Here is a 24,970-nt window from a genome sequence, read left to right on the forward strand (position 1 = left end):
CTTTAGAATAGTCATAATTACATCCCCAAAAGGGAATTTTAGCACAGTTAATTTTTTTTCTTTGTGCTGTTTAATGACTGATTCTGGAGCAATGATAAAGAACTGCATTATTATTCACCACTGAATAGCACATCCATTATCCTTCACAGCTTCCTGTGTTTGCCTGCTATGCGTACAGTCGAAAACAGTGGTTTTGTGATTTAAACATATCATGGGAAATGCAATTTAGGAAGCCGATTTGCTAATCAACCTTTGAGTGGGTACATCTTTGTGCCCTAGCACAGGGCCAGGAGAAAGTATGTAGGAGTGCGGCTATTGAAGTGGGATTAGTCTCTCTGCATTTGGCTTCTACTCTGCTAAGGAGTTTGTGTGGGTGGCGAGAGCAGATTGGCCGTCTTAGAAAACCAGGCTCCTTCCCCACCCTGGGCGAGAGATGCGCTTTGCAGCAGCTGTGCCCAAGGCTTCTGTGCCTCCCCCGGGGCGGGGGGGTGGCTTGGTATCTTGGGTCTGCCTTCAGAGCCAGGTCCTTTGGGGACAGTTCTGCCCCCTCTTCCTGGTGGCTGTTGCATCGTGTCTCACCACACTGCCTGCTGGCCCACTTGAGCCCGCCCCCTTCCCCGGGGAAGTTAATTATCAAATCCTAACAAGAAGGACAAGTGGTGATGGTGGGTGGTGCTTGATCTCCCCCAGCAAACTGCACTGAGCTGAGAAGCAAGCCCGGTGATTTAGCTAGAGTCAGGCTTGGAAGTTAGGCAGACGGGGTTCAAATCTCTTGCTCTGGCTTCCCGCAATCTGTCGGAACAGCCTTCCTCCCCTCCACAATGGGGGAAGAGGAAGTGAATTCACGCCCTTAAAGGGTGCGGGGCAGAGCCTCACTCTCAGAAAGTGCTCAGTTAACAGTAAGCACGGTTCCTGAGCAACCAGGGCGGGCCTGGGAGGACTGAGGGTGGGCAAATCCCACCTTCTCTTGTCTCCTTACACCTCCCTTCTTCAGAAGGCTTTGCTAGTTGGTTCATTTCAGTTTGTGTCCAAGATTTTCAAGAACACCCTCCAACCGGAGAGTAAAATCTGAACTCTCTCTTTAGGTGTATGTGTAGATAGGTGGAGATATAGACGTATTGACGGGTAAGTACCTATATAAACATTGACGCCTCTCCCCTCCAGTAGCATTCAATGTTGTTTGCTTGGTTGTCCCATTTGCATTAAAATTTTATCACAAGAAAAAGCATCTTATTCCTGGAATGGAGTTCTATTTTTGCTTTTTTTGAGCCAGAGTCTCACTCTGCTGCCCTGAGTAGAGTGCCCTAGCAACCTCAAACTCTTAGGCTCAAGAGATCCCTTTGTCTCAGCCTCCTGAGTAGCTGGGACTACAGGTGACTGCCACAATACCTGGTTAGTTTTCCTATTTTTTACAGAGGTGGGATCTTGCTCTTGCTCAGGCTGGTCTTGAACTCCTGAGCTCAAGGGATCCACCTGCCTCAGCCTCCCAGGGTGTTAGGATTACGGGGGTGAGGCACCGCACTGGCCTTTTGCAGTGGAGCCCCCCACCCAGCACTAACCTGTTTGGAGAGCTTTCTGTCCTGATGGCAAACACCAGAGCAGCTCATTACTCTTCACTGCAGGGGATGTAGCACACACAGCCACGTGTGTACAAAGGGGACTCCCAGGTGGGCACAAGTGACACGGCTAAGCCTGTTGGCTTTGACAGAAGCCACCAGCTGCTCAAACCCCATTCTCCCACCCCCGCCATGTCCTTGGCTCGGACCCACCGCAGTTGTGTCCCTTGCCGTTACACATCTTACTCATAATCACTGACTGTTCTCAGTCTGTCTTTCTCTGATTTCCCTTTTCTTATGCCTCCACCTCCTTGTATGTTTTTCTTTTTGGCTTCCATTTCCTCCTCTGATTCCCACTAGCCCCAGTTTTCCTTTCTTATGCCATTCCCCGAGTTGACCAGGCTCGTCCAAGTGTTACAGACGTTACTGGGTATCCCTTCTGCGCCTTTCTTGTCCCACATCTTTCTGTTTTTTGGTAGGATGAGGCCAAGTGATGTCATGTGTCCATTGGTCCCGAGGACAGCACTCTATACTGTCTGTAAACGTCCCCTCTGCATACACACTAATGGCCCTGGTGACCAATCTGATGGTCATTCAAGTGAACTGATTCAGAAGCACAGTGAAGCCTCCCTCTGGCACTGGCCTACCTGACAGCAAGGTGCCCCCAATGCTCTGTGACAGCCACTTGGGCATGCTTCAGAAAAGGCAGGCTCTTGACCTCCTGAATCAAATGTTATCTGCTGTGACTCTAGATTTTATCCAGTTTCTTGGGCCACTGCTAGTCAGAGTGTGGACCCGGAGCCAGCAGCTCCAGCATCACCTGGGAGCTTGTTAGAAATGTGGATTCACAGCCTCAGCCTGCCCCTCCTGAATCAACAACTCTGGGGGTGATCCCCAGGCTCTGGTGACTCTGATGCATGCTAATGCTAGGGTAAGGCATTGTGTTAGCGTCCTAGGGCTGCTGTAACAAATTACCACAAGTTTAGCAGCTTAAAACTGCAGAAATGTATCCTCTTACAGGTCTGGTGTCAGTAGTCCAAAGTCAGTTTCACTAAGATAAAGTCAAGGTGTCCGCCAGGCTGCTTCCTGCTGCAGGCTCCAGGGAAGAAGCCTTTTCCCACCCCTTTCAGCTTCTCACAGCTACCTATATTCCTTGGCTTGTGGTCCTTTCCTCCATCTTCAAAGCACATGACTCTGATTTCTTCTTCTTCTTTTTTGTATTTAACTGATTTATTTGACACTCAAGTAAATGATATTGTTATGATTAAAGGACTCTAAACAGTCACGTATAAAAGCCATAAATAGTCCATACAATGGACAGGGTAAAGCACAGCTGCCTCTTGATAAGCATGGTGCTCAGCCATGTGGTACAGGCTTTGAGCTGAGCGACTCTGATTTCTTCTGACATCACACTGCCTTCTCCTCCATCTCTTCCGCCTTTCCTCTTACAAGGGCGCGAAAACCCAAAATAAGTGACAGAAGCAAAGATCTCGGTCAATGGAGGTTTACTAAGCCAACGTGTGAAGACGTACTCAGGAAAAACACAAGCCATAAACACATCCGTAATTGGTTTTGTTTGTGTGTTACAGAGAAGGATTTGGGAACTTCAATATTTAATCAGGAGAGGGCATACAGAGAGAAAAAAAGGAGGCGGTGAGCATTGAGAAAAAGAATTACATTCTTGTGAGGCCCAGGAAATCTCCATTTTACATAAGATAAGGTGAATGTTTAAAGAGAAAAAGGGAGTGAAGGAAGAATCAATATATAGATGTCCCTGGGTAGATGGGAAAATGATTGATCTGGTCTCTGTTTTGCACCTGGGGAGATAAACTTGTAATCAACACTATTAGTGTGGAATTGAACAGACTTTAGTTGTAGAACTACATTTAGCCTGTAGACCTAACGCTACAATTTGCATGTCCTTGTTTATGGGAGGCTAGCAAAGAATTTTCTTATGAATGATCTGTGGAGGCAGCCCTTGTAGATGCCTGGGGCCTTTTATTTATTCACTTATTTATTTTTGAGACAGAGTCTCTGTTGCTCTGGGTACAGTGCCGTGGTGTCCTACCTCACAGAAACCTCTAACTCCTGGGTTCAAGTGTTCCTCCTGGCTTGGCCTCCCAGGTAGCTGGGAGTACAGATGCCCACCACTATACCCAGCTAATTTTTTCTATGTTTAGTAGAGATAGGGTCTCGCTCTTGCTCAGGCTGGTCTTGAACTCCTGAACTCAAGTGGTCCTCCTGCCTCAACCTCCCAGAGTGCTAGGATTACAGCCATGAGCCACCATGCCTGGCCTGAGGCCTTTTACCTTTGTGTGAGCATCTGGCTGATGCATAACGTTAGTTAACAGTTGTTCACTGGGAAGGGGGTGTCGCATGACTTAGCCTCCAGTCTTGACCTTCCTTTTTGCATGAAGAACATTTTCCTTTACAGACCCTTGTGGTCCACCCAAATCATCCAGGATAACCTCCCCATCTCCAGATCCTTAATCTCATCTACAAAGTCTCCTTTGCCATATAAGGTGACATAGTCTCAAACTGTGGGATTAGGATGTGGACATATTGAAGAGGGCACATTATTCAGGCTTACACAGGTAGTATCTGAAAAGGTCCTTATTAATATGCAATTGTGTTTGTGATAATTTGTTACAGCAGCAACAAAAAACTAATATAACCACTACCTGAACAGTGGGGGCAATACCACAGCAGTAGCAAAGAAAGGCCACGAGACTTTATACCTGCAGGAAGCATAGCAGAAAAGAAACTCCACTATTTAGTCCAGCAGGCAGATAGGAGGAGGGTCAGGCGAGTTACTGCCTAATGAAAGCCCTTGGGAAAGAGTGAGCAAGTATTATACATTTCTCGGTGCCGCGGACCGCCAGTCGAATGAGTCTCAGTCCGAGGGCTTTCAGGGTGAGAACGGCTCAGGTTGATTGAAAGGGCGACGCAGGAAAATGACAAACTGCCACACACCAAGGATGATGAAGAAAGCAGTTGTACTTTACTGATTTTTAGGCATGGTATTTATACATTTTTGACAATGTCTTACAAACTACAAAAGATATTTTTATGACTTGCTGATGCTTACAAAGTTCTTATCGAGTTTTGTAGATGGGAGTAGTCAACTGTCTTTTCTTAGACAATGTTTCTGCCCGTAAGGGGGAACAAAGGACTGCTGCTTATCAGCAGTTACTCTTTTACTTCTCTTTATCTATGTTTAAACCTTCTTTCTTTGTAAAACTGCTTTGTTCACATTTTGTATTTTTATATTTTTATATTTGATTATGATTTTTATGTTGTTAGTGAATTGATAGTGAATTATGTATATGTTTTAAGTGTATAGTGACAAAATTATAGAGAAAGCAATTTCATAGAAAACTTATTTCAAAGAAACAGTTTCAAAGGGACATAAGGTAGAGATAAGAGACCGGAGGGAGCGGGTATCTGGTAGGAACATCTTAACTTATCATCCCTGCATTCTCTTGATACATTGTTTCAATTAACTGACCTTTATGGTGGGAACGTGTTCCCTTGGAGACATTTAGTCTCCATTGTATAGATGAAGTCATGGATTAGTAAGTCATTATGTTTATTCTTAGTTTCTGAGGACATTCAAGCAACAATTAACCATTCAACTCAACAAACAAGTTTCAAACAGGTTTCAGGGTAAAGGTTATTCAGGCCTTTATGCCGCACCTCATGAATTCTTACGTTCACTAAAAGGCATGCTAGGCAACTTATGCGCTGCTGTTGCAGGCCAGGGGGACCGGGGGCAACGCTCCGGGGAGCACTCACCGCCTTACCACAGTTTTTACAACGCGGACAGAGCCATCCCGCCACGGCTTGATGCCGGGGGTGCGGCATTTCCCCCTTTTTTGTTAATGAAACGTAGCTCAAAGAGGTCTTGGCGAACAGCCTTTAAGGAGGAAAAGACACAACGAAGGAGACAAGGTAACAGTAAAACAACACAGAATATCAAGCATCCAATAATGACAATAAACACAATGTACTGAATCCAGGACACAGGATTTAAAGATTTAAGATTGTCAGAGAGGGATTGAGCCAGTGAATCAAGAGAAGTGCTAGGTAAATGAGCTTCACTGATGGCAGTGATATCTTTTTGAAGAGTATGTAAATCATGTGTAATATCATTGTCCTTCCAGACACCCTGTAGATGAGCTTTAGTTTTGTCCCAGGAAGTGGACATATTATAAGGTAAAGGAGTTACACAAATAGCAGGAAAGGCAGAATGACATCTGGTTTGAAGTTTATGTTGTATAAACTTTATATCTTGTCCTAAGGCTAAAACTACTTCTTCTAGGATGTTAAGTTTTGCTTCAAGTTTATTATCTATGCTGGCTTGAGTCATTAAAGCTAGAGTTATGTTGCTGCTGAGAGAATTAACAAAGTGAGCTGTGTGAACTTCTTGAACCAAAGCAGTAGTGGCTACCGCAAATGTTGTGACTATAGAAATTAAAGCTAAAATACCGAGAATTAAAGCAGCTACAAACCTCTTAGGTCGAATTAACTGATTAACAGTATGTAAAACTTGTAAAGCAGAATTATCATACCAAGGATCATCTTGTAAATCAACAGGTAATAGTACATAAGAGGGTCTTTTAACAATTAAAACAGAATTAAACAAGCGTTCATTGAATAAATCAGTAGAAGTAAGACAATTTGTAACTTTACAAGCGGTACAAGAAATATGATAAGAATTTTTAGATTGTGTAATAGTTAGATACTTATTTGGAGCTAAAAGTAGAGCATATGGATATCCAACACAAGTTCTTATTAATATTGGATTAGGTTTAGGCATATTAGGTTTCTTTTCTAAGATTAAGTTAGAAGCAGCAATAAGTCTAAACAAGTCATAATGTATTTGAGTTCTATTGTTGTATTGAGCCACCCATATGGGCTCAACTAAACCAGGTGTGAACCACCTCCGTATTGGCTGAGGGGAACCAGACCATTGATACTTATGATATTTATCCAATTGATTAGATAAATATTTGTTATGATCATAGCAGGAAGTAGGAGAATAATCCCAGATAATTGTATTAGAATTAATGGGAGAATGTTTGTTAGCAGCGTCTGGGAATCCGCAAGAAAGCTAAGTAGGGGTTTTTGTTAAAGAGGATTCCCAGAATTGATTTTTATCTCTATATTTTTCTTTACAATTAGGGAGAGGCAAGTGGTCCACAGACAAACAAGTTTCATTATAATCAGGACTTCCAATAGTTTGTATTTCATATTCCCACATATAACGTCTATTGGCATCATGAGGATCAGGAGCATCAGATAAAAAGACTCTGTAACTTGTGGGTAAACAAAAAGGAGGCGTTTTGCCTTTTAAAGTAAAACAAATAGGTAGTGAATCGGCTTTGCCGGTAAAGTTAATTAAGGCTGCGGCATGATGTCTAGAGTCTGAGTCAGTTAAACCTCCTAAGCGGATTGAATCATTAGAAAGAATTTTTATGGGGTCTGTATCTAGCCAGCCTACAGGATGTAACAATGGAGGGTTAGGAACATAAGACCAATAAGCTGCAGTTTCTACCGTAGGAGTAGAAATTAATGATAAAAAGGCAATAAAGTACATTGTTGGAGTTAGAGGGTTGTTTTGAGATATGAGAAGTTGTTTAGCTTGTTTCACCAGGGTGCGGATCCGTGTCCATGTGATTTTTGAGGGTTTCGGTGAAACTTTCACAGTCGTCTTCATCTGTGCAGACAGGATCTTCATCCGCCGCAGGCGTTGTCTTCTGCGCCGGGGTCTCTGGAGGAGCAGGTTTGATGAGCCGGTCTGGAATCCAGACGGGAGAGTCGGCATCCTGTGGAAATATGCAAGCATAGCCTCGTCCGGAGGTTAACAATACATCAGGGCCTTTCCATTGGCCCGATAATAAATCTTTCCAAAGAACTTTAGGAAGGGTGGCAGCCGATTGTGGCTGCCAATGGGAGAGAGCAGGGGTTAAATTATTGGAGTTTACATTAAGGTGATTTAGGACGAATAAAGCATGGGTTAAAATATGATGAGGAGAAAAATATTTATGAGCTTTTTGTAGGCGTTCAATTTGTAATTTTAATATTTGATTAGTTCTTTCAACAATCGCCTGACCCTGAGGATTATAAGGGATCCCCGTAGAATGAGCAATTTTCCACTGTATACAAAATTGTTCAAATGCTCGAGAGGTATAAGCTGGAGCATTGTCTGTTTTTAGTTGAAGAGGGACACCTAGCTGCTGAAAGCAGTAAAACAGGTGTTGTACAACATCTTTGTAGGCCTCGCCAGATCTTGCAGAAGCACAGATAAAATGAGAAAAAGTATCAACAGTAACATGTACATATTGTAATTTTCCAAAACTAGACACATGTGTTACATCCATTTGCCATAATACGTTGGGGCGTAAACCCCGAGGATTAACACCAAATTTTAAAGGATGATGAGTAACAGGACAGGATTTACACTTTAAGACTATTTGTCTTGCCTGTTCTCTAGTAATTTGAAACATTTTTCTTAATGCGTTAGCATTTTGGTGATGTAAGGCGTGGCTTTCTTCAGCTTCGGCCACTGATGCCACTATAGTACGTGTTAAGAAATCTGCAGTGGCATTTCCTTGGGCCAAAGGGCCAGGTAAATTAGTATGTCCTCTTATGTGACCAATATAAAATTGATTATTCCTTTGCTGAATTAAAGTTTGTAGTTTCTTTAATAAAGGTAAAATAGTTGAGGTTCCTGTTAAAAGAGCAGTTTCAAGAGCCGGAAAAAGAGAAGCAATATACTTTGAATCTGTATACAAGTTAAATTTTTGTTTGAAATTATTAAAGGCCGAGATTAGAGCCCATAATTCTGTTTGTTGGGCAGAGGCTTGTGTGACCTCTTTAATAAGAGGAGACAGGCCTGGGCTAAAAACTACAGCTCGACCTGTAGAGGAACCATCTGTGAACAAGGTTATTGCGTCAGACAGAGGCTGTTTGGAACACATAAGAGGAAATATAAGTGAAACTGTTTTTGTAAATTCAATTAAAGGATGTTTAGGATAATGATATAAAATTTGACCTGCATAGCCTTGTAAGGCCAATACCCAATCATCATTATTTTGAAATAGTTGTTCTACTTGAATTTTATTATAAGCAGTTACAATTACATGAGGATCTTTACCAAATAATTCCCGTGATCTTTTTCTTCCTTTATCAATTAATAAAGACACCAGGTATGGATAATCAGCAACAATCTTTGTCTGAACATGTGGTAAATGAATCCATTCTAAAATACCTTCCTGCCATAGGCAAGCTGTAGGAGTATACTCAGTAGAAAAGATGAGTAAAGACCATGGGTTTTGATAATTAATTTGTTTTACCCTAGCTTGAGTTAAAGCCTGTTCAACAACTTCTAAAGCCTGCAAGGCTTCTGGAGTTAAATGTCTAGGGGAACGGGGATTAGAGTCTCCCTGTAAGATAGTAAACAAAGGACTAAGGGTTCCCGTAGTAATCTTCAGAAAAGGTCGAATCCAATTTATTTCTCCCAGTAATTTTTGATAATCATTAAGAGTTTGTAATTTATCTCTCCTTATTTGCACCTTTTGAGGTGCAATATAGTCAGAGTGAATCCATTGTCCCAGATAACTTAAAGGTTTATCTCTCTGAACTTTCTCTGGGGCAATAACTAAGCCAAATTTAGTTAATTGTTCTATAGCCTTTTTTAGCATTAGCTGTACTTTTGGTAGCTCAGGATGAGCTAGCAAGATATCATCCATATAATGAATTATGTAGGCGCTAGGAAATTGTTTTCTCAGTGCTGCTAATGCAGCCGCCACGAATTTTTGACATAAGGTAGGGCTGTTTTTCATGCCCTGTGGTAAAGTTTTCCACTGATATCTTTTAAACGGTTCCTGTAAATTCAAAGAAGGAACGCTGAAAGCAAAACGAGGACAATCCTCAGGATGTAAATTAATAGTAAAAAAGCAGTCTTGCAGATCTATAATTATTAGTGACCATTGTTCTGGTACTGCTACAGGAGACGGAAGCCCAGGTTGAAGGGAGCCCATGTCTTCCATAATGGCATTTACTGCTCTTAAATCTTGTAAAAGTCTCCATTTACCAGATTTTTTCTTAATAACAAACACAGGAGTATTCCACGGACTAGTGGATTCTTCTAAGTGACCTTTATCTAATTGTTCTTGTACTAAAATTTGTAATGCCTGTAACTTTTCTGTTGTCAGGGGCCACTGACTAACCCACACAGGAACATCTGTTAACCATTTTATTTTACAGGCATAGTTTTCTGCAGTGGCCCCTATGAAAAACACTGATCGTTAAGTTGATCACCTGTAACTAGTTTCATGTCTAGGACATGTAAAAGATCTCGTCCCCATAAAGTATAGGGTAGAGAGGGTAACACATAAGGTTGAAAGTAAATTTTCTTGTCCTTATATTCACATAACAAATGAGATGTACTACGCATGACACCAGAAACAGAACCGAGACCAACTAAAGAAGACCCAGTTCGATGAACCGGCCAGGATCTCGGCCAGTCGGAGGCAGCAATGCAGGTTACATCAGCGCCTGTGTCCATCAGGCCCTTAATGGGCCTGCCTTCTATTTTCATTTTTAACATCGGTCTATCATATAAATCATGTATAAGAGCCACACAATCTTTATCAGTAAATCCAAACTGTCCCTCTCCCCTGGCATCATGTAAGTGATAAGTGGGGAGTGGTATATATGGCAACAATAGTAACTGAGCAATTCTTTGTCCCTTATGAATTTGTGTAGTTTCTACTAGAGACTTTACCATGACTTTAATTGTATTTTCAGTGTCAGAATCAATTACTCCTGGAACAACTTCAAAATGTTTGGTGTAATTGGAACTTCGTCCCAATATAACACCAACAGTACCTGGTAATAACTTTCCTTTTATTCCTGTGGGAACTAACACAACACCATCATGTTTGGATATGATTACATCTTTAGAACTGGCAAGGTCTAAGCCTGCACTGCCAGGAGTCCCACGTGGGAGATCATGAATTGTCCATTCAGGTGGTATACAATTAATAGTAGATGTGGGCTCTAACTTAGGTCGTACTGCGGTAGAAGCAGGAGACTCTCCCTTGGAGTCGGGGCTAGGAGAACGCCCCTTATCTAGTTTTTTGTCTGGTTGGTATCAATAAAGTTAGCACCCTTGTCTGACAAGGGGGTTCCATCTTTATGAAATTTAGATTTACATTCATTTCTCCAGTGCCTGCCCTTCTTACAACGAGGGCATGGTCCCGGGGGTAATCCACGGGACTTATTATTATTATTATTAGCACCGGTGGATTTCTTACAATCCTTCTGTATATGACCTGGCTTCCCACAGTTATAACAAGTGGGCAAGTCATGTGGGGGATTACACCCAAAACATGTATTACTGGGGTCTCTATCAAAGGCACCTTTAACATATGAACTAAATTTCTGACCCCGCATAGCTGCAGCAAACGCCATTCCCTGGACAATTGCTGGTGAGGCATCCATGCATGCTTTAATATAATCTTGTAAGGTACCTGTTTTCCTGAGTGGACGTATTAAGTCCTGACACAGCGTATTTGCATTTTCCCAAGCCAATTGCTTGAGTAATAATTCTGTGCCCTCTGATGGTGGAAGCATTCTATTAATAGCTTCTTCCAGGCGAGAAATAAAGTCAGGATAGGACTCTTCCATACCCTGTTTTATGCCTGCTAAAGTTGTGCCCTTGGTTCCCGGAGGAGGTATTTTTCGCCAAGCGGAGACTGCATTATGGCTGACTATCTCTAAAAATTGTCGGGGTAGTTTAATTTGATTTTCAAAAGAAGCAAATTCATCTGTCCCTAGAAGCATGGACAGCGTGGGCTGTGCTTTTCTTCCTACATGTTGATTAATACTTTCTCTACATCTATCTTCATACTCTGTTCTCCATAAAATATAATCACCTGGGGAAAGCGTGGCTTTGGCCGTTTGCTGCCAATCATACGGGGTAAGCCATTGACTGCTAATTGATTCCACAATTTGTAAGGTATAAGGGGCAGAAGCTCCCGATGTACGGACAGCCTGTTGCAGTTCTTTAAGCGTCTTTAACGACAGAGGTTCCCAGGTGGGTGGTGCCCTATCCTCAGTGGGAAAGCGTACCGGGAAAGCAAATGTAAAATCTCCCTGCTGACGGGTTTCTCGCACCGCCGCTTGAAAGCCCGCGGGCGGCGGAGGGAGACAAGGAGGTACACGGGGAAGCGGAGCTTGTGAGGTTGTCTTAGATGTGACTTTTGGGACACGAACTGCCGGGTAAGCTCGGCGGGGGTGAATAAAATCATTCATTCTGTCCCTCTCATCTGGTTTAGTAAATTCATCGACCACATCCCACTCGTCACTGTCTGAAGAATTATCAACCGGTGGGAGTGGTGGTAGAATGTCTTTGAGCGTTGGAGCCGAAGGGACAGCGCTCTCAGTGTTTGGTACCGGTTCAGGATCTTTAAGAACCTCGGGGGGAACCTCATCATAAATCGGTGCCCCTTTAGATTCAAGATCGCCAACCTCCGAGTCAGTTTCTCTTATAAATGCTTCTAAAAAGGTATTGTCAGCTAAAAGTTCTCTAACTTGTAACCATAAAGGAAAAGCCTGAGGGGGCAAGACCTTCTCCCCATGTTCTTGCATGTATTTCCGCATTTCGCGTCCCACCCTTTTCCAATCGGAGAGAGAGAGAGAGCCTTCCTCCAGAAACCAAGGACTTACCAACCTTATGAAATGTATAAGCTCCTCCAACCGTTTGAGAGACACATGAAAACCATTTTTCTCTAATAAACGCTGTATCATGACACTGAGCATGTGTTCTTCCTTACCCAATGTATGCCCCATGTTGTCCTGCGGATTACTCACACTTAACCGGTCAGCCTTTACCGGCGGGACTGCAGCTCCCTGGTGAGAGTCGCCTTCAATCTGAAAAAAGAGAGAAAAGAAAGAAAAAGAAAGATCACCTGTCCTTCAGGTCCCCGTTCGAGGCGCCAGCTGCCGCGGACCGCCAGTCGAATGAGTCTCAGTCCGAGGGCTTTCAGGGTGAGAACGGCTCAGGTTGATTGAAAGGGCGACGCAGGAAAATGACAAACTGCCACACACCAAGGATGATGAAGAAAGCAGTTGTACTTTACTGATTTTTAGGCATGGTATTTATACATTTTTGACAATGTCTTACAAACTACAAAAGATATTTTTATGACTTGCTGATGCTTACAAAGTTCTTATCGAGTTTTGTAGATGGGAGTAGTCAACTGTCTTTTCTTAGACAATGTTTCTGCCCGTAAGGGGGAACAAAGGACTGCTGCTTATCAGCAGTTACTCTTTTACTTCTCTTTATCTATGTTTAAACCTTCTTTCTTTGTAAAACTGCTTTGTTCACATTTTGTATTTTTATATTTTTATATTTGATTATGATTTTTATGTTGTTAGTGAATTGATAGTGAATTATGTATATGTTTTAAGTGTATAGTGACAAAATTATAGAGAAAGCAATTTCATAGAAAACTTATTTCAAAGAAACAGTTTCAAAGGGACATAAGGTAGAGATAAGAGACCGGAGGGAGCGGGTATCTGGTAGGAACATCTTAACTTATCATCCCTGCATTCTCTTGATACATTGTTTCAATTAACTGACCTTTATGGTGGGAACGTGTTCCCTTGGAGACATTTAGTCTCCATTGTATAGATGAAGTCATGGATTAGTAAGTCATTATGTTTATTCTTAGTTTCTGAGGACATTCAAGCAACAATTAACCATTCAACTCAACAAACAAGTTTCAAACAGGTTTCAGGGTAAAGGTTATTCAGGCCTTTATGCCGCACCTCATGAATTCTTACGTTCACTAAAAGGCATGCTAGGCAACTTATGCGCTGCTGTTGCAGGCCAGGGGGACCGGGGGCAACGCTCCGGGGAGCACTCACCGCCTTACCACAGTTTTTACAACGCGGACAGAGCCATCCCGCCACGGCTTGATGCCGGGGGTGCGGCATCTCGGAAAAAGTCTCCTGACTTTTGATTGCTTTAATCCTTCGACGACAGCAACAGCTGAGGGTCAATTTGTGGAACGGAAAAGAATCACGGATTGCCTCCAGGAATATCTGAACTGGATTCAAGTCACTTCATAGGGACAAAAACTGGCCTTTCAGTTGAAAAACCTGAGTGGGGGAAAGGGGGGCAGTTTGGCTACGTGGCTGTCCATGCTACTGATTTATAGGGACTTTTTCCCGACTTTAATAATCTTCAATGGTTTTTTGTTTGGTTGGTTTTGTTATTTAGACAATTCCTCTCAAGACACTCTTAGGCTCTTTGCTACTCGAAGTATGGACCCAGTGCTTGGAGCTGGAGCAGCAGCTGGCCCGAGAGCTTGTTTGAAATGCAGAATCTCAGGCCCCCTAGACTTGCTGAGACAGAACCCATATTTTAGCAAGATCCTGTGTGATTCACAAGCACATTAAAGTTTGAGAAGTGTTCCGGGCAACCAGCAAATACCGGCAGTATTTCATAGCCATAATTACTTTCTATCAGGAAAATGTACAATTTTAACTAATTCTTTTCAGATTAAAAAAAATTTAATTATTTTATCCTAAAGGCAATACTATATCACTACAGAGAGATGGGGAGAATACAAACCATTATGCTGCCTGCCCTCCTAAGACCCTAATGGAACTATTATTTTCATACTGTATATTTCCACGTACGTCCATTGTACATCCACACCATGCTGTAAATTCCTTTAAAATGCTTGTTCAGTGAACTTTGCCCTAAAACCACAGCTTTACCGCTATTATCCATTGGTTTTGTGATTGCAGAATGGTTTATTTCACCACCACCCCCAATTTTTAGGCAATGTCATGCTAATTGTCTTAGTGCACATCACTTTTTTCTGAGTTAAAGATTATTTCTTTAGACTAGATTTCCAAACATTGAATTGCTGAGTCCTTGGTAATAAACACTCAAAAAAGAACATTTTGAGAATCATTGATAACATTGTGCATGCACGTAAGTGCGTGAGAGAGAGAGAGAGTGTCTGTGTGTGTGTGTGTGTGTGTGTGTGTGTGTGTATCTAAACTGGGAACTTGTTTTTCTGAGCTCGAGAATTCATCTTTTTCATCTAGATTCCATGACAGAGTGATAATGTCTCACTCTTGTCTCCTGAACAACTTGGCCTGGTTTCTGCCTAAAATGAGCCTAGTCCTATGAAATGCTTGGTGACATTGCCTTGAGAGAGGACTCTCTTCCAACCAGCTCTTCCAGGAGGATGTCCTTCATCATCAGCGTTACGCTACACCAAAGTGGGTTATAGCGTGTGTCCTTCCTATCACCACCTATGTCAACAGGACCGGTTCATTGAGATAGATGAGCACCAATTTTAACTGTTTTGATGCATTGTGTTGGTTGCGTCATTGTCATTTGACTTCTGTTCCTTCATTTTTCACACCTGCCAGAAAGCAAAAAATGGGGCAAATATTTGGGATTATTTTTCTGGTGCTCTTTTTTAAAAAGGTACAATTTAGGTGGTTCTCAGTACCGAACATCACCCCAATCAATTTTTAGAACTTTTACATCACCTCTAAAAGAAACCCTGGGCCAATTATCAATCACTTCCAATTTTCCCCCAACCCATCTACCACACACTCCCCTGGCCCCGGCAACTACTAATCTACTTTCAGCTTCCAGAGACTTGCCGATCATCTGGACATTCCACTTAAATGGAATCACTCAGTATGTGATCTTTGTGACTAGCTTCTTTCCCTTAGCATAACTCTGTCAAGGTCCATCTGCATTGTAGCATATTTCAGGACTTCATTCTTTTTATGGATGAATAATATTCCATTGTATGGACAGACCACATTTTGATTATGCATTCATTGGTTGATGGATATTTGTCTTGTTTCCAGTTTTTAGCTATTATGAGTAATACTGCTACGAGCATTTGTGTACAATTTTGCATGTTGGACAGATGTTTTCATGTCTTCCTTTCTTCTTATTATTTATTTATTTTTTTTAAAGAAATAAGGTCTCACCTTAGATATACCTAAAACCAAATATTAAAATAAAATTTTTATCATAAAAAAAAAAAAGAAATAAGGTCTCTCTGTGTTGCCCAGGCTGGAGTACAGTGGCTATTCACAGGTGCCATTATAACACACCGTGGTCTTGAACTCCTGGCCACAAGTAATCCTCCTGCCTAGCCTCCCAAGTGCTTGGGACTGCAGGCCTGGGACTACCACTGTGCCCACTGAAGGTTAACAATTCAATTTTTTAAAAAAGAATCTCATATGTTGCCCAGGCTGGACAACATGAACTCCAGGGCTCAAGAAACCTTCCCACCTCAACCTCCTGAGTAGTTGGGACTCTAGGTGTGCTTCGCTGCTCTTGGCCCTGTTTTCATTTCTCTTAGCTATAAAACTTGAGGTAGAATTGCTGGGTGGTATGGTAACTCTGTATTTGACTTTTTGAGAAACCACCAAAGCATTTTGCAAAGCAGCTACACAATTTACTTTCCCACCTGCAGTGTATGAGGGTTCCATTTTTTCCATGTCTTCACCAATACTTGTAATTGCCTATCTTTTTTTTTTTTTTTTTTTTTTTGTAGAGACAGAGTCTCACCTTATCGCCCTCGGTAGAGTGCCGTGGCGTCACACAGCTCACAGCAACCTCCAACTCCTGGGCTTATGCGATTCTCTTGCCTCAGCCTCCCGAGCAGCTGGGACTACAGGCGCCCGCCACAACGCCCGGCTATTTTTTTGTTGCAGTTTGGCCGGGGCTGGGTTTGAACCCGCCACCCTCGGCATATGGGGCCGGCGCCCTACTCACTGAGCCACAGGCACCGCCCTGTAATTGCCTATCTTATCATGATCATCCTAGTGGGTGAAGTGGTATCCAATTGTGATTTTGATTTGCATTTTTTTTTTTTTTGTAGAGACAGAGTCCCACTCCATGGCCCTCGGTAGAGTGCCGTGGCGTCACCCAGCTCACAGCAATCTCCAACTCCTGGGCTCACGCGATTCTCCTGCCTCAGCCTCCCGAGTAGCCGGGACCACAGGCACCCACCACAACACCTGGCCATTTTTTGGTTGCAGTTTGGCCGGGGCCGGGCCTGAACCCGCCACCCTCGGTATATGGGGCCGGCACCTTACCGACTGAGCCACAGGCGCCGCCCTTGATTTGCATTTCAAGGATGGCTAATGGTGCTAAGCATCTTTCATTGTTTATTGATCATCTGTGTATCTTTTTTGAAGAAATTGCTAATCAAATCCTTTGCCCCTATTTTTAGTCCGGTTGTCTTCTCATTATTGAGTTATGAGAGTTATTTATGCATTTTGGATCTAAGTCTCTTATTAGGTACATGATTGTCAAATATTTTCTCTCGTTCTGTGGGTGGTCTTCACTAGTGCACCATTTTTAGTCTACACACAAGTGAAGCTATAGCATTTAGAGATTCATCTGGGGTCTTTTTCCAAACCATAGTTTTCTGGTGTGTGTATGTGTATGCACATGGGTATGTGTGCGTGTTAAATACAGACATTAGGCATCTTTTAAAAGCAGGCCTCAGAGCAGAAGTCAGACCATTCGTTTGCCTGTCTGACTCGGAGGGTCTTATTCTCACAGTGAATGAAACTCAACCAACAATAAAAATGAGAGTGTATTTTCTCTCTTCTGTGCCCTCTGGCTTCCCTGCCTCAACAGAGATCGCCAGAGATGGGGGAACGGAAAAAAGAGGCAATAAATCATTCACATTTTAGTAGGATCATCATGCAAATAACCATGTAAAACCCCAAATGAGAGGAGGAGACGAGCCCGGCGAAATCTGCTGCAGAATCAGGTCTTAATGGAAAAACATAAATAATAAAACTTTTCAGGAAATTAGCTGTACATTACCAGGAAATAGAGGTGTTTAATGTGGTGGACAAATGGTTCTTTCTGAAGGAAAGTTCTGATTCTCTCACTAATGGCACGTCTATACAGGTTGATTTAAAATGATAGCTGAGCCTCTGAAGAAAGGTAGGAAAACTCTCTCCAAAAGGCCCCTGCCACGTGATGGAGTAGCAGCAGAAGAATGGATGGATCTAGAAGGTCTTGTTTCTGCTTTTCTGCTCACACACATCCCTATCACCCAAATCTTAAGTTCGATCAAGTTCCATCTCTCCCCAGATCCCACTCAGTCCATATGGGTCCCCGTGTCCCTGACACCTGCATTTTGTCCTACTGTAAGGTAGGGTTAAAAGTGCTGGGCACTAGGGACAGAATGATCTGGACAAAAGCTCAAGCATCACTGCTGGCCCTGAGTACTACAAACAATACTCACTAGACACAGCACACGTCCCAACCCTAAGTCATATTTAGCTGTGATAAGGAAAAGGCAAGACAAATGCAGTGAACAGGATGTGTTAAGAGTTAAATCATGCTATTAAAGAAAAACTCCTTGTTTTTTAACCTTGACTCTCTCTTTGAAGCTTGCCACTGTGTTGTATTTTCTCAGGCCTGAGATGCAATAAAGGTCTGTGTGGATCTTTGGGAGGGAACACATCCTGGTCTCTCTGCGCAGAGGGCTTGCTGGTGTTGGTTTGCAGGGGTGGGGGGAGCCCTTAGTTCAATGCAAATGGACTGAGTAGCCAGTATTAATTTGCATCAAGTTGTATGACACCTACCACTCAACCTTGGCCTTCAGTCTCTACCTTCTGAGATTGTTTCTCTGTGAACATTTTGTCTTCCTTACCTCCCTTCAAGTTCCAAAGGCCTGAGGCTGCTGCTCTTCATACACAAAGAATGGATTCTTTCAATATTTGAAGTGAGTTGCATCAAGACCTGTAAGAATTGCTTATCTCTTGGTAAATGTGATATGAAAAAAAAAAAAAAGACAAAACCAAAAAAAAAAAAGAGAGAGAAATAAAAAAGAAAAGAAAATTAAAAAGAAATAAAAGAAAAAAATAAGGAAAAAAAAAGACTTGCAAGAGTGGGAAATGCTACCGGGTCAGCTCCCACCATCTCACGTGCTTGTGCTTGGCCATGATTCTTGGGACTGCTGGCAGCAGAGGGGAACAGCAGGCTCGGGGGCGCAGCTTCTGTCACTGTGCTACTTCCTTCTTGCCTCTTCCCTTCCTGCGCCTCTGCTTTCTATTTCTGCCTTTTTCTTTTCTTTTCCTCTTGGTTAAATCTTCTCTCCTTCCCACTAACCTAAGAGAAAAAAATTGCTAGTCACAGAATGAAAATGTTAGCAAAAGCCAAAAAGGCCTGAATTATTTATTCCGTTCTTTGAAAGTTTTCTTTTTCTTCTCTTCTTCTTTTTCTCTACTCATTTCTTTTTTAAAAAATTGGCTGAGTTTTTAGAAATTTGTATCTTCTTAGCATTGTAGATGTTGGAAGGGACTTGAAATAGATCACACAGCCCAACACATTACCTTTACAATAAAGGAACAGATTCAGGGCCGGGCGCCGTGGCTCACGCCTGTAATTCTAGAACTCTGAGAGGCTGAGGCAGGAAGACTCTTTGAGATCAGGAGTTGGAGACTAGCCTGAGCAAGAGCAAGACCCCCAGTCTCTAGGCTTGGCGCTCCTAGCCCAGTGGTTAGGGCACCAGTCACATACACCGAGGCTGATGGGTTCGAACCCAGCCCAGGCCAGCTAAAACAACAATGACAACTGCAACAAGAAAATAGGCAGCATTGTGGCAGCTGCCTACTGTAGTCCCAGCTACTTGGGAGGTTGAGGCAAGAGAATTGCTTAAGTCCAAGAGTTGGAGGTTGCTGTGAGCTGTGATGCCACAATACTCTACAGAGTGTAACATAGTGAGAGTTAGAAAATAGAAAAATTAGTCAGGCACTGTGGTGGGTGCCTGTAGTCCCAGCTGCTTGTGAGGCTGAGGCAGAGGATCACTTGAGCTCAGGAGTTCGAGACCAGCCTAAGAAAGATCACGACCCTATCTCCACTAAAATTAGAAATAGCCAGGCATCATGGCAGGCACCTGTAGTCTCAGCTACTCAGAAGACTAAGGCAAGAAGATCTCCTGAGCCCAGGAGTTTGAGGTTGGTATGAGCTAGGATGATACCATAGCACTCTAACCTGGGCAATAGAGTGAGACTCTGTCAGAGAGGAGAGGGAGAGAGAGGGAGGGGGAGAGAGAGACAGAGAGGGCTTAAAGAAAAACTGAAAGAAAGTGTCTTCTCCAAGCTCACCCTTGTCCCACAGGGTAGGATTTTTCAAGCATGTGACTACCTGTGAGTAAGGAAGGAATATTTATCCCAATTAGCAATGTCTGCAAACTTGTTTCATGTAGGCTGATTTAATGGTCCATAAATTTAGGAATTAAATTCAGCATCAGATAGAGAGACAACGATGCATTGCTTTGTCTGATGGATTTCCTGAAACTCATCATGACAGTTTCCTAAAACTCTGCAGCCTCCTACCCTGTGAAAATGGTTGCTGATTTCTGGCAGATGAATAAAACCAAAATCTGACACTACAACAAGAATTTGGTGCTGGAAAGCTGGTGCGGTATCAGATGCAGAAATGACTGTGGATGTCAAAAGGCCTCTGCTGGCACTCTTGCTGCGCAGCCCTGGCACATGGGCCTTGGAGTCAGGTGTCCAGTGTGATTAAAAGTCCTGCTGTCTATTGGGGGAATGGCATGTTCCAGAATTTGCAAGAAGTGATGCTTCCACATAGGAGAAAAACTCATTTCAATTCAAGTTGAGGGGAGGAGTAATGAGGGAGGGGGAGGGGAGGGGTGGGTGCTCTCTCTGAATTGGCACACCTTTGTGGGTGGGATATAACCACAAGAGGGACTCTACCTAGCAAAATCAAATATTTTGACCTGGTTGTTTGTACCCTCACATTAACCTGAAATAAATTTACTTTTCAATTAAGAAAAAAAAAAGAAGTGATGCTGTGGGAAAAGGCTCCATGACATCTGTCTATGCCATGGAATTTCCCGACATGCATCTGCATGAGAATAGGCTGACATCATGGAGGGCAGGAGATAAACATGGAGGCCCTGAGAAATCTTCCTTACCTTGCTCTGAGAACCTAGCAATGAAAATAGAAAGAGGGCTTCTTCTCAGAAGAAGCCTTGGGACTAGCCTCCTTTGCTTTCATAGGCAGTGGAAACAGCAATATCTCATAACCCTTTCTTTTAGCATAAAAATCTTGGTCATATGATGTAAAAACTACAAAAGAAATAACAGGAGGGAAAAAAGGAACCAAGACACTGAGATAAAAGACATGGCACAATTGCTATTTGATGTTTTCTGCAAAGTATCATGGTCTGCCTGGAGTTTTACTTCTTTCATCCTCGTAATGGTTGAGGCCCTGATTGGAGCAATCAAATTCGAGTGGAACATCTGTGGAATCAGCTCCCAGGATAATGCAGTTCTCTGAAAGAATTGGGACATCCAGAGTAATGCACTTCAGAATTGTGCTGAGATGCTGGGTGTCAAGGAGATGATTGGTGTAGGGATCCTGCAGCCCTAAGTCTTCTATAACCTCTTGCCCAGAGTGACATGGCACCAGGGAAGCACCCATGTTATTTCAGTCCTGTCTCTCTCTCATACCCTGGTGGTTCCTATCTTACAGCTCTAATAAGGCCAGTGGAAGAAACCTCAGGGCCTGTGTATCTCTAGGTTAACCATTTCTGATGTTGGGAATAAGCAAATCATGAGATGTCAGTAGTTAATTGAAATATTGAGGAGCTGGAGGGCATTTGTTCACTGAATATCTGCTGGGTGGTCATCTCTTTGTGTGTGGCAGTGAGGATTGAGACCATGGGAAACAGGAACCAGCCCTCTGAGAACTTATAGTCAGAGGTTGACCATGATTCGCTCCCCTGGTGAAGGATGATTTCATGTAAGGAGTGCTTTTGTTTCAGTGATACTGAGACACATCTTACTCCATCCTCCACTGCATTGCAAGAGTCATGTGTCTCAGAAGAGAAAGGCAGGAATTAATTGGCTGGTTCAGACAATCGTAGGATATTTAATGGCCACATGGCACCCATCACACGGGAGTCAGTTGATACTTCATCTGGTCTATGCCTGGTTCAAGAGTGAACCTTTACAGCATACAGGGTTCACTCTGCGCTTCTCCAATACCTCCCCCCAAGAAGGCCACCGCATAGAACTAGTTGAATGAAGTAGGAGAGGGGGCTGATGGCATTGTCCCTTCCTTTCATAGTCCATGATTTATCCGTAGTGCCACTATGTCCTAGGCCACAAAGATCCCAGGTTGCTTTTCTTTGAACCATTAGGATCTGGGTTCTTACCTGACTGAATTGAAAAACAGCAGTCATTTCAAAGCAATGTGTGGGATAAATAGAAGAAAGAGAGAGTGAGGGAGTCAGAGAGAGAGTGTGAGAGCAAACCGGAGACTTTAGGCAGATGTCCAGGAAGCCCAGTGTGTTCAGCCTGGAGGTTTAATTAGTTAGAGCAGTCATCTCAGTCCCAGGCACTTCAGAGGGAGGGTTCTCAGCCCTGGCTGCACGTTACTAATCCCCTGGGAACTCTTAAAATGTACAGACACCCAGTCCTGCCCCTTATCAATTACATCTGAATCTCTACAGGTAGTTCACAGACATGAGTATTTATTAGAGTTCTCACTACTACATAAAATCATCAGATGACAGAACTGCTGAATTTGATTTCTGGTAGAAAATTTAGAAGGACCAGATTTAAAAATCCTCTGCTCTTGTGAGTCTATTCCAATTCTATTTCAATATAAGATCTCAGCATGGTTAGCATCAAGCCTCAGTAACCTCAATGTGTTACTAGTCTCAACATTTTATTACTAAGAGAATCCTGGATATACGTCAGCATGAACACAATTAAGTATACGGTCATGTTCGAGGTAGAGAGATTGGTTTCTGGCTAGGTTTCTGGAACCAGGATATACCAGGGCTTCATTTTCATCAGGTGGGCATTTGCCTCCTTTTGTAGCCTGCACCTTTGAAAACCCATCTGTTTCTTTATTCAGAGAACACACATGAAGCTGGTGCTAGGTGCCAAAGCAGATACAAAGGAGACTAAGACCCGTGGTCTTATTCTGGTTTGTGGAGCCAGGCGGCCTGTGGGAAGAAGAGCCTCGTGGTGTCTAGAGAGACAATGTGAGCAGGTGCAGGGAGCGCTTGGGGTGCTCTGGGCCTGAGTTGATGGGGTCAGGAAAAGAGGCAAAAGAGCTGATTGTCCTGAGGTGGGGTAGGCTCAGCGGCATGAAAGAAATTCCTCCTTGGGCTGCCTCCTGGTCCTCATCTACGACATACCATTGAGAAACTACCCAAAGCAGAGTGTATCATCCTGTTTGGTCCTAACAGGGGGCTTCGGACTCTTATATACATGGGTGAGTGAGATAAGATCCTTCCCCATTAGGGGATTTCAGTCTAATTGGGGGCACAGAATTAAGACCTACATTACCATTCTTCCTTTTTGAATGGTTTTCCCCAAAAGCAGATTGTTGAATCTGCTGTGATTGAATGGAAGGGAAACCCAGCGAGAGCAATTAAAGAACCTCATTATATACAAGTATCCAAAGCAGTAGGCCCGAGACTCCAATATGGTAATAACATCCTTTGCTCATATATCACTTTGTCATTTATTAGCATATTTGATCTTCATAAAAGCTTTGTGAGGTAGACAAGACGAGACAGGCAGTATTATTCCTCTTTTACTGGACTCAAAGGGTCAAATGACTGACATAAAGTTAGGAAGTAATCAATTGTTCTAGAACCCACATCTTCCTACTTCTTATCTCATCCTCATTCTGCACATTTCTTCCCTTCTGGCCAAACACCAATTTGTCACAAATGTCTCCAAATTATGCTATTTAAAAAGAAGAGAAGGCTAGTCCTGGAATAACTCGATTTGAAGAAAATGTGTTAAATTTAATTCTTAGTTCCCAGTTTTGTATCTTAGCAACCACATATATTTAGTAATGACTACTTCTATGCCTATAAAGTATATCCATTGTGTGCTGTGTTTCATATGTACCCCCATGAGCTGGATCATAATTTAACTGTAGCTTTGGTCTAAAAATTCTAATGACTTGTTCATACTCAAAATCTTCTTCTTCACCCTCTCTGCTGTGCATATGATGTGTGAAATTCCTGCACTTTCTCATTTTAAAAAGAAATCTTTTTTTTTTAAAAAAAGAGGATGATGCTAATGAGGGATTCTTTTTTCCCCTTAAAAGTTGTTTATGACTTTAGGAAACTTATGGGAATTTATATAGGCATGACCTTTTTGGAGAGCAATTTGATAGTCAGGGTCAAAACCTTAAAATATGTTCTCTCTTTGATTTCTTAATTCTACCTCTGGATCTATCCTAAGGAAAACAAACCTAAAATGCAGACCAGGATTTATGCATAACAATCTTTATGGAAGCATTATTTAACAGTAAAAAAGTGGAAAGAAACTACAAGGCTTTTAATGTAGTGCACTGGTTGAGTTAAATTTTGTAAAGTCAGGAAATAGAATGTTACGCTTCCATTAGCATAAACAACTCTTTTAGTGATAAAATGCTTATTGTATTAGGTTAAGAGATTGAGTAGAATGCCAAAGCATATGCATATTTTGAACCTAGTTATATAAAACCACATAGATGAGAAGGAAATACATCAAAATGTCAATGGTAGTTTTATCTGGAGGGTATTCTGTTGGTAGACGTTTTCTCTCATCCATATTTTTCTGATTCTTGCAAATTATCTATCCTGAGTATGTATTATTTTTATAATCAGGAAAAATTGCATTTCTTTTTTTAAGAGATAGAGTCTCACTTTGTTATCCAGGCTGGAGTGCAGTGGCACAATAGTAGCTCACTGTAACCTAGAACTCCTGGGCTCAAGCAATCCTCCTACCTCAGCCTCCCTGAAAAGCTGGGACTACAGATGTGCACCTGGCTAATTTTTTAATTTTTGAATTTTTTGTAGAGATGAGGTCTTCCTATGTTGCCTGGCTGGTTTTTGTCTCAAGCTCTCCTCCCGCCTTTGCCTCCCAAAGTGCTGGGATTACAGGTGTGAGCTACAGTACCTGGCCACAAATTGCATTGCTTGTGTATGAAATGGAGGTTCTCCACACACATTTACTTTGACTAGCTCTAAGAATGTGCTTTAGGCAGCAGCAAAGTAGGGAGTAACTGGGAATCATTCCAGCACTGGCCTCTCTGCTTCTACCTCTGATTTCCTATGGCCTGTTCTAAACACGGCAGCCAGAAGGATGTTCTTAAAATGTAAGAGTGAATGTCCCTTCTCTACTAGATGTTCTCTCGTAGGGTTTCCCCTCTCATTAAGGCGATGTCTTTAGGAGAGCTGACAAAGCCCTCCTCACCACCGACGCTCTCCTCCTTCATCTGGCCAGTCATGCTGGCCTGACTGCTGTCCATTGAATAGGCCAGGCATGTTCCTGGCTCAGGG

Source organism: Nycticebus coucang, chromosome X (genome assembly GCF_027406575.1).
Source record: "Nycticebus coucang isolate mNycCou1 chromosome X, mNycCou1.pri, whole genome shotgun sequence".
Classification (NCBI taxonomy): domain Eukaryota; kingdom Metazoa; phylum Chordata; class Mammalia; order Primates; family Lorisidae; genus Nycticebus; species Nycticebus coucang.